The following is a 21,600-nucleotide window of genomic DNA, read 5'->3' on the forward strand; positions in this document are numbered from 1 at the left end:
ATATATATATATATATATATATATATATATATATATATATATCTAAATTTTGCCAACGTTTGATATTATTAGCAAGCATTTTATGAAACTTTTAACTAATAGTTGTAATTGTCAATAATTAGCATAGTCGTGCTCTTTTCGTTTAACATTTCACTAATTTTAAATATCTCCATGATAGACTAAAGACATTTATATTGAAACGAAAGTTATAATAATGAGATTCGCACCACTCTTATCATTAAATTTCAGAAAGAATGCTAATTACCAATATTTTTTACGAAATATATCACTTTTTGACACGAAAAAACCCAATCCAATATTGAACAAGAAACATAAGCTCTAACATCATGATATGGATAAATTTCTGTAAGCAATTTATCCATGTCAAGCATAAAATCTACGGAGGTAACTTTCTTCGGGGAAGTTTCAAAGAAATCGCTAATATAAAGCATTCAAAAGCTGTGTTTAACCATTGAAAATTGGTACGTATAAAATCCCCGTTAGCAATCATTTAAAAAGTGATTTTAGCTACCTAATAGAAATTTCGGAGAAATTTCCCCTGACCCCTGATAGGTAAGGCAGTAATAATTTGAAAGTAGTCACATAGTCAGTATCAAATTGTATCCCAACTTAGCTGGTCGCGTATTTGATAGAGTGTTTAACTCTCGCATATTAGTCAGTATTAGTTTAGTATTTGATCAAATTCAACGCATTTCTGGTTTAAGAGTTTTAGACTGTCGCGTATTGTTGAGTATATCTAGTTATTGTTATATACTTTATAGTTTAAAGGTTACATGTTTCACAAACGCTCATTATTAATCGAGTATATTAATACTGAAGAAAACATCCTTGTTTCATGTGACAATTTTATTAGTAACATATTTAAACTGTAACAGTGCTCTCGTGTGGTGTTTTGCGGACTCGTGTAAATTGGACAGTGATCGGCGGTTTTAGTATAAAAACTTTGCGCTAAAACTTTGGGTAGATCTTAACTTAGTTGTAGTAAAAAAGTTAATCATTAAATTACGTATTGTTTAATGCTTGTGTTTTTATTTCCCAACGGTATAGGGTGGTCCTTCGAATTGGAATTAATTTCATTACTTAGTACGTTCTAAATAATAGTAAAATCGCCATCTTAAGTGGTGGAACAAACCTTTCGTTTATTTTTACCATACTTTATTGATAATATCGTTATAAAATATTAAACAAAAAGTATTTTTGTATTTAGGTAACTACAAAGTTTGAGAAATATTTAATAAAAATTTTATTAATAAAATATATCAAAGTACCTGCTATATGAGGACAACATTCTCTCCTTACGCTCACCCTGGCTATTTATTATTAGTTATTGTGTACCTACTAAAGCAATTTTAAATTATGTTTTCTAAGAAATATATGACCGGAGAGAATTTACATATGACCCTTTTCTGTGGGGTATTAAAATCTGGCCGCCGGAACAAACTAATATATGTCCCTGTCAGTAGTCTATAAAGAGGTAATGTGTGTTAAATTCCCAGCCTTTATCTGTTTACCTTATGCAAAATAAAAATTGTATCAGGAGCTGTGTTAATAAATGTTCTAATTTTTTTCGGGTCAGTGCGGAAGACTTTTTTCCTTGAAATCTATCAGATTTTCTTTTTAAAAATGCTCGTAGTCGGTGTATTCTTAACATAGATTAAGCTATTGAGTAGAATGTCAATAATGACGATGGTTTGTATTTTGCCTTAAATTCAGCAGAAAATTTTCGACAAATGCGTTTGCGATGTTTCGATGGCGCCCCTTTATAAAGGTTGCATATTTTTTGTTATAGTTAAACTTTGATACTTTCGGTATTAAGGTAGCTGTTATTGCTGCAGCTGGTTCTACATTTTTTGACGGCATTAAAGTAAAAAAATATTTATTTTCAGCCGTCTCAATCATAATTATTTTAATATAATAAATATACAATTAACTACTAAATTATATGCAATTGACACTAACACTTTGTTTGTGAGATTATTTATTTTGTTTCGATGATATTATTTTATTTCAAAAATTGTGCATCGCTCTAAAACGTAATAATCCACTGCGTATATTAGAAAAGACCAAACGTATGTTTTAACGTTGTCTCTCTTTTATTCGTTGTCAACCATAAGCTATTTTTATATTATAGACTAATGTAACTGTTTTAGATTTCTTGTTTTTGTTGGTAAAAGGGTGTATTCCATTTCATTCTTTAAAGGATATTAAGCCACTCCTTCAATGTGTCACAACGCAAATATACGAATGGATATTTCATCATAAAACTTTGTTAATTTATAGTGGTTCAGAATTTAATATAATTAATTAAAGACATACTAGTTCGAATATAAATTCGATTATGGGGTGATACAGAATATATCTGTGGCTATTTGCCAAAATTTGATATGTCAAATAGAAGTTTTCAGTACAGCGAAATGAGTTTTTATTTTTTACTCGCTCAAATTTTCTTAGATTTTAAGGAAGTTTTGTATATAAATAAACAAAATAATGCTTAAACTGATAGTGTACATTAATTTTGAAAATTCTAAAAGGAATTTTACTAGCATATCATATTTTGGCAAATATCTTAGATGTCATATAGACATATTTTCATGTGTATAAAATACGTGAATATCATAATTACAAAATAATAAAAGAAGAAATTTATACTGAAATTAAAACTGATAATTAATAAAGATGATTAGTTTTAATCAATTTATGAATAATTTAAAATTCACCAATTTATGGAATATCTAAATTTAAACTGCCGTATAAATATCTTTGAAATGAGTAATAACAATAAGCAAAATTATTTTTCTTCACTGTTATCAATCTATATAAAAAAGCAGCGTTTATTATTTAAAAATAAAATATTAAATTCCATTATTTACGATCTCGTGAGTCTTGAGTTCGTGGTTAAATGGATGGTACACTGGATCAAGGTATTGCAGCAGAAAAAGTCGAGTCTTCCTTTTTTTGATGTTTCCTCTGCATTTCGATAACTTGAAATTTCTTTTTTTTTTATTTAGAAAATCGCATCGACCAAATGGCCATTAGCGAAAAATTAGTGGATTACATTAGGTACAATTACTTCAATACAATTTGGTTTATTAAATATTGTGGTACTTATTAATGTCTTTCAAGAAATTCAGAGTATTGTTAAAGTTACAGTCTGCACCTAGAGCTTCTATAAGTGTTCCTGGTATCTTGTTATTGCTTCGTTGTTGATTGTATAGGGGACATTCACATAGTAGGTGCATTATTGTTAGTGTCGTATTACACGTTTCACATCGCGGCGGTTCGCACTTTTTAATTAAGTAATCATGCGTTAACCTAGTATGTCCGAGTCTGAGGCGCGTTACTATTATTTCTTGGCTTCTTGACTTAGGTAACACATTCCATGCCTCTATGCTGGGTTTCACTTGTTTTAATTTTGAATTCGACACATTCCATTTATTTTTCCACGCACATAAGATTGATTTTTTTATATAAGCTTTTATATCCGTTGATACTGATGTGTTTACGATCTCGGAAACGTCACTCACTATCGCGTCTTTCGCACTATGGTCAGCAGTTTCGTTGCCTTTTATTCCTATATGGGATGGGATCCAGATGAAATTTATCTCATTATGATTGATATAAGCCTGAAGAAGGACTGTTTTAATTTTTTTTAAAAGCGGGTTTTTTGGATACAGTTGTCGGATGCTTTGTATGGCACTAAGTGAGTCTGTTAAGATAATATATTTGGAGTTTGTTGTCAGATTGATTAGTTCTATGGCGCGATAGAGAGCATACAGTTCAGCTGTATAGACAGTACTAACATAAGATAGTTTGAATTTAAAGACCTTCTCTGGAGTTACTACAGACGCTCCCACACCTTCGGATGATTTTGAACCATCAGTGTATATCTGGGTATGATTTTTATAACGACTAATTATTTTTCTAAAATGGGAAATAATTAGATCAGGATTAGTGGCGTTTTTATCAAATGACGTAAGTTCAAAGTTATATGATGGTATGTTGTGAATCCAAGGTGGATTATGATCATATGTGTATGGAAGACATTCAGGTATGACAATATCAAACAGATGCAAATGGTCTTTTATTCTTTTATAGAAAGGTTTATTAGAACGGTGATTTGAATTAAGGTTTGGGTAATTATCAGTAAAAGTATTTCTATAGATAGGATTTTTTGCATTATCTTTAATTTTTGTTGCATATGTTAGACTAAGGTAAGCTCTTCTATCATTTAATGACAATTCATTTGCTTCGCAAAGTAAACTTTCAATCGGTGTTGTACAAAAGGCTCCCAGGCATATTCTGAGTGCTGTGTTATGAATAGTATCGAGCTTTTTAAGTACTGATTTCGATGCTGAGTCGTAAGCTATAGCCGCGTAGTCTAGCTGCGATCGTATCATAGTTCTGTATATAATTAGCAATGTACTCATGTCTGAACCCCAATTCTTGTGTGCTAGAATTTTTAGTAAATTTAATCTTCTGTATCATTTACATGCTAGATTATTGATATGTTCTTTCCAATTCAACTTTCTGTCAAAAGTAACTCCTAGCAATTTTAGCGAATCTTTTTGTTGTAGTGATTGGTTGTATAGATATAATGAGATTGGTGTACTGACTTTGTTTTTAGAAAATACTATATATTTAGTTTTAGTTGTTGAAAAGATAAATCCAGTTTCCTTTGACCATTTGTCAATATCTAAAAAGAAACTCTGTGCAAGTTTTGAGAGGTTGTTTAAGTTTTTGCTTTGACCAAATAGTACGAGATCGTCAGCATATAAGCGGCCTTTAAGTGGAAGTTTTAAATTTCGTAGAACATCATTTATGGCAATTATAAATAGCGTAGGACTTATAACAGATCCCTGAGGAATTCCATTTTCCAATTCCACTTTTGACGACAAATTACCATTTACTCTAACTTGGATATATCTTTTATATAAGAAGTTTTTTTATAAATGCAAGGCAATGTCCTTTGATTTCTAAATCGTACAGTAATCTGATGATACGGTGGCGCCAAGCTGTATCAAAGGCTCTTTCAATGTCGAAGAATATTCCAATACATTTTTGATTAAGGGAGAAGGCTTTATGTACACTGCTTTCTAGGTCTATAATATTGTCTAGAGTTGATCTATTTTGTCGGAAACCACTTTGTTCTGGAATAATAATATTTCGATCTTCAAGTGTCCAGAGGAGACGACGGTTGACCATTTTTTCTAACAGTTTGCATGCTGTACATGTTAGCGCAATTGGTCTATAAGACTCAGGATCTGTTTTGGGGCATTTTGGTTTTAATATAGGTATTATAATAGAATCTCTCCATGCTGTTGGAAATTTCTGTTCTGACCAAATAATATTAAATATGTTAAGAAGATGATTGTGTGCATTCTCAGGTAAATGCTTAAGAAAAACCATTGGGATGTTATCTGGACCCTCACTAGTCTCTTTAAATGAGTTGAATGCATCTTTGTATTCATTTATATTAAATTTGGTGTTTAAAGCATCTGTGTCATCTACAAACGGTATAATAACATTGCATTCTTCGTTCTGTTTAAAGTTGATAAAATTATTATTATAATTGCTTGTATTAGACCTATTTTTATACGTATTAGCAAATTCTTCTGCTATTTCTAGGTCATCTGTGATTATTTTATTATCTTTCTTTAGTTGAGTGATTTTGTTCCAGATATTTTTTTTACATTCTTCCACATTTCAGACATAGGGGTCCTACTGTTTATCCTGGACATAAATTGAGCCCACGAATTTCTTTTTGAAGTTTTTACTACTAACTGAGCTTTAGCTTTAAGTTTTTGAAATTCTATTTTATTGTTAAGTGTTTTATGTCTTTTGTATTTGTTAAAGGCTTTTTTGGAAGCTTAGATCGATGTCTTACATTGTTCATTCCACCAAGGGACTGGTTTATGTTTTGTAATAGGTGCCGTTTTCTTAATGGTTTCCTCGGCTGCTTTTAATATGATGCTGAAGAAGGTTTCGATGTCTGTGTTAATACTGTTGGATATTTTACAGTTTGTGACATGTTTTTCTATGATATCTTCAAATAATGTCCAATTTGCTTCCTTCGTTTTCCACCTAGGGGCGTGCTTTCCATTTTTGGGCTTGAACAAGTTATTGGTGATTATTATTGGGTAATGATCACTGTTAGAAGTGTAGTCTAATCTGTTCCATGTCATTAATGCAGAGAAGTTATTATCCGCTATCGTTAAGTCCAAGGGCGTTGATTCGCCTGTTTGTATATTGAATCTTGTAGGGCGTCCATCATTCAACAGTGATAAGTTATACTGATCTATTAATTCTTTAATAATAAGTCCTCTTTTGTCGTCATATGTAGAGCCCCAAATACTGTTGTAAGCATTAAAATCAGCTGTTAAAATACGCGGAGAAGGTATTTGTCTCACGAGGTTAAAAAGGTCCTGTTTATCAATTGGTTGTCCTGGGGGTAAGTAAATCGTGAAATATTTATTTTTGTGGTCCCTTCTAGAGAAATAGCTACAGCTTCTAAATGTGTTTGTAGGGGTAACCTACTTGCGGTTAATTTGTTATTTACAAGAATTGTCACTCCACCGCTTGCTATTCTTTGGTTTACTCTATTTTTTAAAAACCTTTGATAATTATGTAAACAAGATTCTTGGTTGCTCTTAAGATTCGTTTCTTGAAGACAAATAATATCTGGTAGATACTCTGATTGTAGAATTTTTAACATCGGTAAGTTATTATAGTATCCGTTTATATTCCACTGAATAATTGAATTAAACGACGCCATTTTTACTTTCTAGTTATAAAAAAGTTTTAATTTTATTAAGACTTAGGGCCTGTGTCAACTAAAATGTCATTTTCGTTGTCGGTAGAAGACAGTTCCTCATTTAGGTGTTTTGTGATTTTTTTTCTAAGTTTGGTACATTTGATTTTAAGAGATCTATCTGTAATGTGAGCATATAAGTTACTAATCATTCCTAGTACTCCAGTAAAATCATGTGTATAATTAGTTATAGTGGTGATAATATTTGGAGAACCTGGTGCATTTTCTAACAGATCTATAAATTGGTCGTGATTAAGGATATATGGTGGTGAATGTTCATTAATTATTGTGTTTAGGTCAGTATCAGAACTTTTCTTGGGTTTTTTGTTGGGTTTTTGTGTAGGTTTCCTAAAATTTATTTATTTTCTGGAGGTGTAATGGTATTGGTAACTGAGGATGCTTTTGGTTCGACATGTTCAGGATTTGTTCTGTTTGTTAAGGAAGTAGATGGCTGATTGAAGTTTTTGTATGGTGTCCATTTGTGAAGGAGTATTTAACGATGTTAAAATAGTTTGAGGTGTGGGTGTTTGTTGAGAGTTTGTGGGATTTTTACAATTATTAGTATTATGTCCTTGCTGTTTGCAGTTAAAGCATAACTGATTATCTTGCGATAAGAAAATTCGATAGGATTTGTTATCGTAATTAATCAAAAAAGATTCTGGTAAAGGATTTATAACAGAGTTAATAAAAATTTGTCTTCTAAAACTGTAAATATGATTGAATTCCTGTAAGGTAGAGCTAATACGAAGAAAGGTCATTGATGACATTGGCTTGAGACCTAGGTTTTCTAATTCGTGAATAAGAATATCATGGGGAATTGAGGGGCATACATTCGATAGAACTAACCTATCCGCTGGAGTAATATATTTTCTAGCTTGAACTGGTTCATCATTTATTAGTATTATACCATCATATACCTGCATAAAGTTATCCACAATTTCTTTGCTCGCTAGATGCATGCATACTCGATTATTGGACGGCCTTGAAGAAAATAAGATGTTTTTGGGCTGTATAAGTACTCCAAGTGGTATGAGGTAGTCCTGTAGGCGTAATCCATCCTTTGAAGAGAAAACAATCGCTTGTTCAGGACTAGGATATGTATGTTGGCTTAGAACTTTTGAGTATGATTTAACTGTGTTGGTATGTTGTGGTACAGAGTTAATTACGTTGGAACTTCCATCTGATATTACGGACATGATGAATCCTCTATATGCGATTTTAACAGGACTTTATTTTATATATAGAATAAATCAAATACAGTCCGACTCTGTTTATTTTAAAACTAGTTGATCGGCTGGTAATTACCAAATTAGCTGAATATCGATAAGAGTACAACTAGTTTTTTGGTTAATTTGTAACTACAATTATTGATGAGAATATGTTATTGATGCTTAAAAGTGATATTTCTAATCAAACTATGATTAACTGGAAAGAAGTACTTACGGCACTTAACAAATCACTGTAAACTTCTTTGATATATCACTTTTAATTATTTAAATTTATACTTTTTCTATTAAAAACTATAAAAGTTGTGGAGCTTAAAATTAAGTCGACTTTCATGCCTGACATTCAGGGCCGGATCTTGAAATTTCTTTCTACTAGGGACAGTTCTAACAAATTGATACCAGTCATGAAGTATCCTTATTTCAATTTGTGACGATTTTTTGGCACGCTCAATTCTCGCATGGTCAGCATCACATTCCATTCTAGTATGAACCACTTCCAGGCACTTGTGTTCTACATTTAAGGTTGTTGATCTATAAACAAATAAAGATACTCCTGCCACAATGTAATTTTTATTTTGCACGCGGCAAGAATCCGAATACAGAACCACTTTTTCGACTGTATGGACAACTGTCAAGGTATTTTAAAAGACAGGAAGCTAGTTGATCTGATCCAAGGTCTGACAACCTCTCATGTCACATAAAACATACAGTGGTATTTTCAGTGCAATTTGTGATGGTAAAGTTGTATGTCCAGAGCAATCTTTTATAGTAGACTACATTCTTCTTCTTTAGACGACTTTAAAATAATATTGCCAATATTGTTAAGTTGGGTTCCTGGGACGATTTTACTTGTAAGATAGTTCATTCGATTACACGAAATCAACTTTAACTTTAGAATATCCGTCAGAAAAAATCATGGCATGTAATTCGTCTTTAAAACGACATAATAAGCTCCGTGGAGAAAATATTTCGATGTTTACCAACCCATCGAAAAGGAAGAATACAGAGTATTATGTAAACATGAATTAGAAAAGGCTATTAAAATTCAACAAAACATAAGCAAAAAGGAATTAAAGGCTATCATCATAAGTGGCTCGACAATCCGTTGTGGATCTTGGCCTGCTCACAAAGAAGTCGCCACTCCTGTCGATTCCTGGCAACTTCCCTCCATCTTCAAACCCCTAGAATCTGTAGGTCTTCTTCCACATCATCAATCCATCTCATTCGTGGTCGTCCTCTGCTTCTTGTGCCCTCTGGTTTTGAAATTGTTAATCTCTTCGTGTATTCGTGATCTGAGATCCTAGCAATGTGTCCAGCCCATCTAAGTCTCTGCACTTTAACGAATTTCACAATATCTGGATCAGTGTATAACTGATATAGTTCAAAGTTGTATCTTCGGCGCCATAGCCTATTTTCATTTACGGCCCCAAAAATCTTTCTAAGAATTTTTCTCTCAAAAATACCAAGAAGTCTTTTATCATTTTGAGATAAGAAACTAAAGGCTATAAGAACTTTAAAAAATGACAACTCCATAATTATCCTACAAGCAGACAAGGGGAGTGCAACTGTGATAGTGGATAAAAATTCAATATGAAAACAGAATTAAAGATCTTATAATAAACGGACGTTATACAAAATTAACAAAGGATCCAACAAAGCCTTTGGAAACACAATATATAAAACTTTATTCAAGTTTAAATATTGTTTAACAAGTTATCAGAGAAGATTAATTACATCTCATTACATTAAGACCCCTCATTTTTATGGAGTACCGAAAGTTCATAAAATCGTGAAACCCATTTTTAGTATCATGAGTTCTCCTTGTAGGGAACTAACTGATTAAATATTATATAACCATTAGCAAATAAAAATGACATATTTATAAAAAATACACATTTTTTAAATAAATTATCAAATATTTAATTTAATTCAAATAATACTTTGATAAGTTTTGACATAAATAGTTTATTTACGAATGTACCATTAAACAAGACTTTAAATATAGTCAAGACAAAATTAGAGAGTGAGGATACATTGACAACTAGAACAAGACTAAACATATCAGCTATAACGAAGCTATTAACATTATGTACTAATAATACATATTTTCAACTAAATAATGAATTCTATAAACAAAAGATTTTGACAAAAATAGCCGATATATTTATGGAAGATTTTAAAAAAAATATTATTTCTGAACAAAATTTAAAATCCACAGTATGGTGGAGATATGTAGATGATGTATTCTCAATATAGCCTCATGGATCAGAGTTGTTGGACACATTCGTGAATGATATAAACGACAAAGAAGAGACAATAACATTTACCATGGAAAAGGAATATAATAACACACTACCTTTCCTGGATGTTTTATTCTCTAAGAACGATACTGTATATGAGACTCAGATGTATAGAAAACTAACACACACCAACAGACATTTAAATTTTAAATCAAATCACAATGTTAGTATTAAAAAGGGAATCATTAAATCGTTATACAATAGAGCCAAAATTGCTTGTTCTAATAAAAATTCGTTCTTGGAAGAAAAACATTTTTTAACATCTGTTTTATTAAAAATGATTATCCTTTATCGTTTATAAATAAGGAATTTTCAACAATCAACCGAATAGAACAGAACAACTTAGAACGAGATCCTACAGCACACACAAGAAATAATACGAGGAACAATACCATACATAAAATCATTTAATCATCAGATTATCAGAAAAACTTAAAAGGATAGGAAATAAATTAAACATTTCAACAACATTCAAAACAACAAACACATTATGATCATTTTTGTCTAAAATCAAACATAATAATGAACAAGAAAGGACAAAGAATTGTATTTATAAAATACCTTGTGAATGCGATCAGTTTTATTTAGGTGAAACATCAAGGCCATTAACTGTTAGAATACGTAAACATCAATCTTATATTAAAAATAGAGAATTTGATATATCTCAAATATATAAACACGAACGGGATAATAAACATAGAATTCAATGGAATAATTCAAATATACTCCTAAAAGAAACGGATGGTAAAAAGAAAACAATTAAAGAAGCGGCTCTAATTATGCTAAATGAGACCAATTGTGTCGCAAATTCCTTGGCAGAATGAAGTAGGATCTGGTTACCCATATTAAAAGAGGAAGTTATTAAAAGGAAAATACCGGTTTCAGTAAGTCAGTAACATAAAGAGGATACATAATTTAAGTTTTTTTTTTTAAATAACAAACATATTAAATCAGAATTTGGTGTTTATTGAAAGTAAACTAAATTTACGACCAAATACTTCCACGTTGGGATAGTATAATGAGGTTGTTTCTTGATTTTCCCTCATAATTTACTATGGAATCACTAACAGGGAATTTTACTGTCATCATTGCATGTGTTTATCTTTTTAAAGACAAATTACATGCAATGATTTTTTCTGACGGATATTCTCAAGTTAAAGTTGATTTCATGTAATCGAATGAACTATCTTACAAGTAAAGCCGTCCCAGGAACGCAACTCAACAATATTGGCAATATCAGTTTAAAGTAGTCTATTTTAAAATGTATAATGTATGTCTGAATTGTCAATATAAATAAGTCAGATAAAATTAAATTATTAGAAGAATTTTTTACCAAGTAGCAAAAAAACAAAATTTGTTTAATTTACTAATGTTTGTATTTTAAAAACGATTTTCGAAGTGGAACTTGAAACGTCAATAAACGTACTTTAACCTTTAATTGTAGCTTATTCCCATTTAAATAGTAATTACTTTAAAATGTTACAAGAAACTAGCTTCAAAACAATATTAAATGCTATGTGGTTGGCGTTTTCCAGATCCATTAGATTCTCTAAAACCTGTGGGTTATAGTTGTTTCTTTTTTATCAAAATATTATTTTTTTCTCATGTGACACTATATAGATTCTGGAAGATTTCTTGGCGAATTTTTAATTTTTTGTCATTATATGTGATATAATATGAAACCACAATTTTTCTGTTTTTATTATTTCCGCTTTCTCCTTTATCTTTTCCTTCTATTTTCTTTCATTATATCTTTATTGACTTGACGCTTGACAATAAAGAATTCACCCTAGGTATAATCATAGACATTAAGGTAGCGTTTGATAAAACCACATTCCCAACCATCACCCAACAGCTCAACGTCAGGAATGCTTCCCTGGCAGTAAGAAAATGTATATTCAGTATGCTCTCTAATAGAGCAATAAGCATAAATATAGAAGAGTTTCTGTTAGAGGCATGGTTACGAGGGGTGTCCACAAGGAGGTCACCACTCCTCTGGAACATAGTTCTAGATACCCTGGTTGACCAACTCAGACTCAACGGGTTCTACACAATAGCCTATGCAGACGATATTGCTGTCCTGCAAAGCGGTAAGTTTGAGGACACACTATGTGAGATATTACAAGTTGCTCTCCGACTAATAGAAACATGGTGCAGGAAACACTCACTATCTATAAATCCTAAGAAAACAATCCCTTTACCAAGAAAAGAAGAATCATGAATTCAGACAGAACTGGTTAGTATCTCCACAGCCGTAAAAGAGATATCCTAAAAAGGTATAGCAGGGAAAACTTTATTAACCTGCACAGATAGCAGATAAGCGCTACTAACCTTGAGTAGACCACGTGTCATATCAAGGATAGTAATGGAGTGGCATTAGTCACTAACTCAAGCTTCGGATGATAATACCATCATCTTGAGGAGGGTTAAAGAACACGATAGGAATAAAGGCAACCGAATTGCTGACCAATTGGCTAGGAAGGCGGCAGGCCTAAGACTCTTAGGATCTGGGGATCTTTTTGGTTGGTCAACTACAACAATCGCGGAAATTGTCAAATGTCACTCCCATACGCAAATTGTAAAAAAATTGGAAGAAGGGCAAGGATGTAGACTTTTAAGGGTAACATTAAGTAACCTTGAAAAGTCAGCATCAAGGAAGTACTTGGGAATAACCAGGAAAAACCTACACTTGACAGTTGGTTTTTTAACTGGTCATTGTCAACTAAGCAAACACCTCCACACACTGACTCTAGCAGACACACCTCTATGTAGGAAGTGTGAACGAGAAGACGAAACTGTAGAGCATTTGTCCTATGTGAATGCTGGGAGTTATCGTTAATATGAGAGTACGCGTTCGGCGAGTTCTAGCCCACTCCTGGCTACATAAGCGAGATGTCTCCTGGTGATTTGCCCACCTTCCTAGAAATGGCAGGATGGAGAATGAGCTAAGGGCGACAGCCCCCTGGGATGATGCACAATGGGTCAATTGTTGCCCAAGTTCTGTGGAACTTAAGTCGCCCTCCCTACTTTACAGATACAGTAGGTACAAACTATCGCATATCGTCCAGAGTAATATGTTAAGTGAAGTTATTCAGGTTTCTTTGTAATATATAGTTGAAATCAATGGGTGTTCCACAAACTAAAAAAATCACTCATACACTCTTGTTGAACCCCATCTCACTCGGTATATATTTAAGTCTGTATTTACTTAGTATGTAACGAAAACTGATCGACTGTCACGTTTATTTATAGGGAAATACTATCCTTTATTTTTTAATCCTTGATAGTAGCATGCATTGATTTCCATAAGCTAATGTTCTTTAACTCTTTTGTGAGAGTAACAAATAAGATGGTATTGAAGCATGAACCTTGAAAGTATCGGCTATTGACCGCTTAGAGCCTTTTAAAATATAGAAAAATGAATCAGTTCTTACTGGAGCAGAAGCAACTAGTCAGATGCTTGATAGCATCTGAAATCCAGGAGAATAGCATATCTTGGACATATAATGCGGAGAAACAGTATAATATTCTTCGACTAATTCTGATTGGTAAAATCGAAGGATGCAGAGGAATTGGTAGAAGAAAACCCTCGTGGTTGAAGAATGTAAGATAAGTGACCAGGATATGAAAAGTCAAATAAGTGTTCCGAATAATTCAAAATAGAGAGTCTTGCCATATTAATTGCCAATATCAAGGGGACTTAATAAGGCACGTGAATACGAAGAACAAATAAGAATCTCTAACAAAGAGTATTTAAAAAAGGGACAAGGATTCTTTTTTATAAAAAAAGACAACACAAATGAGGCAAATTTATATGAATGTTTAGCCCATCAAGTCTGATCTTCAGATTGTTTTCTGATATTTTTACTTTTCAGGATATGTAGTAGACAATTAGGTCCAAACATATATTTATTTTTATGTAAACTCGTCCACTTCAGTAGTTAAAACACAAGGTAAATAAGTAAAGCTGACAGGATTCGATTTGATATTCATTACATCATTATTTCTGACTTTGTTGTTAGATCAAATTTCGCTTATATTTCGCTTATCAACTATAGTAAATTATTTTTACTATTGTAAAAGAAGAAATTATAATATACAAAACATATTAAAAATTGCAAAAGATAGTTTCACCTAAGACGGTTGCAAAGGTAAAAACAATATGCCTGGTGTTATATTCAGCTTAGGTATAAAGACATAGCTTAGGGTATGAAACAGATATCCTCATTGCTTTTAAGATGAAATAGCTATAAATAAAGTTAGAAAAACATAATATTAAGATAAAATGGTTTAAAGATTTGGAAAAAGATATAAATAAATGAAAACAATTTATAGTTTTAGTCCTACTCAAAAAACCCGGAGGCAAAAAGTACTGTTCTGAAACTACGTATAAAATATAGTGGATAAAAAGTTTAGTTATTACAAAATAATGTTCCTGATAAGTTATTTGATGATCTTTTTACAGATCATTGTACGGGTAGCGCAGGTTAACTATCAATCAAACAAATCTGCTAAAAATATATGTCATATCAAGATGAAACATCAGTTATCGAAAAGAGATTACATATTATGATATAAATGATAAGATTTGGAATACTTTAATTAAATTGTTAAGTATTTCAATTATTTGTTTCGCAATAACTTACTTTCATAAATTGAACAACTAAGTCGTATTTTCTTAAATAACTACTACAATATTAGGTCACAATAATCACAAACTTTTATCTAATTTTAACACTAGACAATGTAAGAAAAATCATTTAGGCTGTATAATTTATCTGAATCTCTTATCAAAGATAAGACATGCTTAGATTGTTTAACTTAATTATACTAGTTTATAGAGATTAGTTAAATTTGACAACATTTATTTATAACAGAATGCACTCATGTGTAATATGTCTATATATTGTTATGTTTCTTCTTTCTCAACCAAAGAAAAATAAATAAAAAAATCCATCGAAATAAAATTTTAAGATATCAATATAAACAAATAAGTTATATTTTTTTTGTTTCAATAAACTAAGATTAAAGTCAAAATAAACAATCATAACAAATGGCCCCCAACGTGTAAGGCGTACAAAGTATTTCTAGTTAAAATTTAAACGGATAGAGAAAGAAAGCAGATTGATATTGCATTTGGGATAAGAGGAAAAGTTTTCGTCTTTGCAACATTACTTGATCCTGCCAAACATATTTGGCAGGGATAAATAATCTAACGAACATGTCGACCACAAGGAGTCAAAGCAAAATGCAAGAAAGAAAGGAGGATAACAGATTAGAAGAAACAATTGTTGGAGAAGGATCGGATAATGAAGGAAATGCTACAATAATGGAGGAAAGAAAAGAAACAGGGATGTTAGAAAAATTATTAACAATGAGCAATATGGAGCAGCGTTTGGAAAACTATGAACAGGAAATTAAAGGATGGGTTGAGGGGATAAAGAAAGAACTGATACAACAAATAGAAGAGATTAATGAAATTAAAAATAAATTGGGAGAACAAGAAAAGAAAGTAGAAAATAAGATGAAGGAAATCAAGATTGGCCAGAAAAAGGAATTAGATCAGTTAGAAGAAAAATTTGAAATGGCGCTACAAGAAGACAGGAAAGAAATAGAAAGGAGATTAAAGCAAATTAAAAACATTTTGCAGAAATTGAATTAAGAGGAGCAGAGAGAAAATAAGTTATCGTCCATGGAACAAGCGAGGTAAAATTACAGTTTGGCGGGGATGTAAGAAAACTTCACCCCGTACCGTTCATGAATAATCTAAAGAAGAAGATACAATACATGGGAAACTTTGAGACAGCTAAGGAAATGATCAGAAGTTATCTCAAAGATGAGGCGTGTCTATGGTTCGACAGCAAAGTGGAGGAATTTGAAAATTGGCAAGAATTTGAAAATAAATTTCTGAGTTTTTTCTGGGGAAAGACAGAGCAATTACAGATAAACAAGGAATTGCAAAATGGAAAATACCATGAGAGGATGGGTATATCAGAAAAAACATACGCATTGCAAATGCACAATAACGCAAAACATCTGCAATACAATTATTCATCCGAGCAATTAGTAGAGTTGATTGCAAGACACTTTGATGACACAATTGAAGATCAAATCAATCTACAAAACTACAAAGACATCGATAGTTTATGCCAATTCCTACAAATAAGGGCATCACGGATACAGGAAAAAAGAGCAAGAAGGTCACAAGAAAATTACAGACACCGAGAAACTCAGGAATACAGAGAGAGAGGACAAAATTTTAGGAGGGATTACACTAGACGAGAATTTATTCCCAGGAGGGAAAACAAAAACAGGGAAAACAGAAGAGGAAATGATGATTTCAAAAATCGGCTATGGAATGAGGACAGATATCGAGAAAATCACAACAGAAATAACACACGCGCATATCCCGAAAACAGAAATTACAATAGACGAAATGAACAGGAATATCGTGGAAACAGGAACGGATATGACAGACCAAAAGAAAACAGAAGAGAGGTAAATCATACACAAATAGAGGAAAATGAGAATAAAAGACACAGCGATGAAAGAAGAAATACGGAAGAACAACACACGGTTTTTCACGAAAGCACCCACTAAAACCAAAAAAACCAGGCAGGAATTTTTTGTCACCCGAAGGAATTCATTAAATTAGCAGGAAATAATGAGGAAAGAAGAGGATTTAATTTAAAATTTGTAGATGGTTTCATAAAAAATAGACCAATCAAAATTTTGATAGATACCGGTTTAGAAATAACATTGGTAAACAGAAAATTAATAGAAGAAGTGAGTTTGACAAATTTAATTTACAAAATACCAAGGGTAAATTTGGTGGGTGCAAATAAACGGACATTGGCAACGATAAATGAAGGAATACGATTGAGGGTACGTTTGGATGAGAAAATGTATGCACTACAATGTGTAATAATGCCAAACATGTCACATGACATGATTGTAGGAGTGGACGAACTGGCAGAAAAACATGTAGTCATAGATTTCAAAAATAATACGATGAAACTAACAGAAGAAAAAGAAGGAGAACAGAAAAATGAACATGGGAAAAAGAAAATTGATAAGTCGGAAAAAGAACAAACAGTGGAAATGAATTTGGCAACGAAGCAAGGACAAAGAAGAAAAGGAAGAAAACTTAAGAAAAGGATAAAGGAAGTCAATACCGGAGATTCCTCAAAAGACGGGATGAGCCCCAAAGAAGAAGAAGAAATAGTGTCAACAAAGGAAAATGAAAAGGATATGATTAAAACAGTGGTATTTAAGGAAGAGATTGATGAAAAAGAGGAGGAAAAATGTGCGATAAATATGTGTCAAGAATCTGAGGAAAAAGAAAGAAAATTGATATGTGGAGAAGAAAAAGAAAATGAGGTGCGTCTGATGTTAAAAGAACACTAAACTTTAATAAATAAGGAAAACAGAGTGGCAAAAAAGTACGAACATTCTTTTGAGGGTCCGTACATAGTAAACAATGAGAATGGGATAAATAGTTATGAGTTGAAGCACATAGAATCAGACAAAATTAGGGGAAATTATAATATCAACGATGTTTACAAATATTATGAATAAAATACTGGTATTGTTTTTGCATAGAGAAAAATCCCTGCATAATTCAGTAATTTTTATCATATGCAAAGGCGGGGATTTGTTATGTTTCTTCTTTCCCAACCAAAGAAAAATAAATAAAAAAAAAATAAATAAAAAAATCCATCGAAATAAAATTTTAAGATATCAATATAAATAAATAAGTTATATTTTTTTTTGGCTCAATAAACTAAGATTAAAGTCTAAATAAACAATCATAACAATATATATACATATATATATATATATATATATATATATATATATATATATATATATATATATATATATATATATACATATATATATACAGGGTGGTCCTTAAGTAATTGTACAAAAAGAAACAGTAGATTCTACACTTTAAAATATTACGATTTAAGCCAAATTGCTTTAATAAAATGTTGATATTAAGAAAGATACAGGGTGTTAAAGTGCAAAATTAAAATTTTATTTTTCGCGATAACTTTCATGTTTGTAAACATTTATGCATAAAAATTTACAACTGGGTGCTTTTAAATATGAGAAATTATAATTTGATGCACACTTTGATTTAACTAATAGAGGGCGCCACTTATGCCACATATGTGGTACAAAGTTGCACTTAACTTTTTTGCTTTTTAAGATACTTGTATTTGGGATAAAAAATATTAAAGATACATTATTTCAACAAAAAAAAGGTATACTAGTTAATAACTTCAAAACTCAACAGTTTTCGAGATAATCGCATTTTAAAAATCAGCTGCATAATTCTGATCTAAGATCTAAATCCAGGCAACAAAGAAAAAATAGACAAAAACATTAATACTTCTGAAATTTGGTATAAAATATCTTTAACTAAAGTTAATAATTAACAAAATATTAAATAAAATAAATATATCAGCAGGATAATTAATATTAGGATTTGACAAAATAACAGAATAATAGAATTTTACATCAAACATTTTACGTTTTATGTTAAATTAAAGTCATAATCAAAACATTTTGTTTACAAACCAAATTAAGAAATAGTTAAACTAAATAACATAACTTTTTGTCAAAGTAAGTGTTCGATATGTCCACCATTTTCTATAATTCATTTGTCAATATATTCCATAAAAGATCGTCTCATATTAAATAGCATCATTGGTTCTAAAGAAACTGCTGCAGTATTTATTTCTTCCCATAGTTAGTTGCGAATGTTTATGGGATTCTTATAGACACGTTGTTTTAATGCGCCCCATACACCAACATCAAGCAGATTAAATTCGGGGCTACGTGGTGGCTATAATGTATAATGGATGAATATATTATTTTGGATACATATCCAAATCTTATGCTATATTATGGAACTACATCTTATTTGTCGCAGAAGTTAAATATGTATAAAACTGTGATGTATCTCGTTCATTGGTTACTTATATACACACGGAATAACCTATCGATGACATTACTTATTTATATGATTACGTTACAGCTTACGAGTAACTATAATTACATCTCGAACAAATGGACTATTATGATTTACTAACGAACTAATATTATGCTCAACTAAATTGCCTTTGTGTTTACTATATTTATAACAATATCGGTTATTAGGACAACGATGATGTTTTTGTAAAAATTCTGAGTCTTTCAGGTTAGATTTGCAGCAAAAGTATTATGAAACAGGAAACATATGTGTTATTCAATACCTGTGCTCTAGTTTCTATTTGTCCTAATAACAATGGGTAAACAATTTACGTAATGAACAATAAGTATTCTATTCGGAAATTTTTATGAATTAAATAATTATGTCAATATCTCACCACATTGCCAAGGAATATGACTACCACGACCAATCCAACGTTCAGAAAAGTTTTATTTAAGTATGTTCGAACTACCTTCTCTCTAGAATGTCTTGGTGTACCATCTTGCATAAACCACATATTTTGGGATTTTAGCATTTTACAATAAAGAAAAAGTAATACAACGCCATTATAGGAACTTAAGAAGCGATAGCAAAGGGAAATTGTAAACATGATGACGGCCAACGTCTGAATACGGACACGGCACCTAAAGAAGGAGATGAAATATCTTTTCTCCAATAAGACATTTAGCACCCATAACAAAGCATTTTGTGATGTTACATGATCATCTTTAAGTTGTTTTTATAAGAATAAACTACGAATTATGCGTATCTACAGGTATTCAGTGCTTTACCGCACTGAGATATCAAACTAAGAATTATTGTGCAGCTGACTTATAAAATGCATTTATCTCGAAAACGGTTGAATTTTCAGATTACTAACCAACTAATTAAAGATATACTAATAAGTATATCTTTTCTTTGTAGAAATTATGTATCTTTAATATTTTTTAACACAAATAGAGCTAACTTAAAAAGCAAAAAAGTTAAGCGCAAATTTATGCCACACATGTGGCATATGTGACGCCCTCTATTAGTTACATTAAAGTAAGTATAAAATTATAATTTATCCTACTCAAAAGCATCCAACTGTAAATTTTTGTCTAAAAATATTTACAAACGTAAAAAGTATAGCGAAAAATAAAATTTTAAATTTCCAATTTAACACCCTGTATCTTTCTTAATATCAACATTTTATTAAAGCAAGTTGGCTTAAATCGTAATATTTTAAAGTGCAGAATCTACGGTTTCTGTTTGTACAATTACTTAAGGACCACCCTGTATATATATATATATATATATATATATATATATATATATATATATATATATATATATATATATATATATATATATATATATATATATATATATATATATATATCTTGTCGTTTCCTCATTGCTGAGGATCGTGATTTCCTACAATGCGGGCTGTCAATTCTCTCCATCTCTTGCGATTTTGGGCTGCTCTCATGGACTCGGAAAACGTCTCTCCAGTGGCTTTCTGTACTTGATCTGACCATCGGATAGGTGAGCGTCCTCTGCCTCTACGTCCTTCTACGTTTCCGCACACAATTAGTCTTTCTAAGTTGTCATTGTCTCTTCTCGCAATGTGGCCAAAAAACTTTAAAACATTTGCAAGACACTGAGAGGAGAGTCTGGTCTGAATGTTTAGCTCTTCGAGAATTGACTGATTGGATCTGTGCTCCGTCCACGAGACGCGTAGCATTCGTCTCCAGCACCACATTTCGAATGCGTCAATCCTTTTCCTATCCTCTGATTTTATTGTCCATGTTTCGGCACCGTAACTGAAGATTGAAAAAATGAGTGATATATATATATATATATATATATATATATATATATATATATATATATATATATATATACAGGTTATCTAGAAACTCTTCTGACAAACGAAGACCAGAGATTCCTCAGATAATTTTAAGATAATTTAACCCAATTTACCTAGTACGAAAATGCTTCCTAAGAGAGCTCGAGATCTTTGAAGATAGGGCCTTGTAATTAGTTTTTGTTAAATACCTCCAGAACGCTTTTACTTATAAAAACAAAAACTGGTATGATTATTTATCCTCCAGAGTTGAATCGATTTCATTAATTGCGAATTTCTAGTACCAATCATAGACGTCCATTTTGGGTAGGTCAACGGTTATTTTAAAGCATAACTTTTGTTTTATTAAATTTCAGGTATTTTTGTACTAAAAGGTACTCTTACTCTAAGTCGATAGGATACACCGTTTTCTACAA

General features: G+C 31.4%; 1 protein-coding gene across 1 annotated transcript in view; it reads right to left on the reverse strand.

Moving 5' to 3' along the window:
* Positions 1–15,138, reverse strand: part of LOC140438326 (beta-1,4-glucuronyltransferase 1-like) — a 72,715-nt gene extending 57,577 nt beyond the window's left edge. Inside the window, exon 1 of the mRNA XM_072528008.1 lies at positions 15,002–15,138. The gene's annotated coding sequence lies outside the window, so the exon portion shown is untranslated. The remainder of the gene's footprint in view (positions 1–15,001) is intronic.
* Between the last annotated feature and the right edge of the window lie 6,462 nt (positions 15,139–21,600).

This window comes from Diabrotica undecimpunctata, chromosome 4, assembly GCF_040954645.1.
Source record: "Diabrotica undecimpunctata isolate CICGRU chromosome 4, icDiaUnde3, whole genome shotgun sequence".
Classification (NCBI taxonomy): Eukaryota; Metazoa; Arthropoda; class Insecta; order Coleoptera; family Chrysomelidae; genus Diabrotica; species Diabrotica undecimpunctata.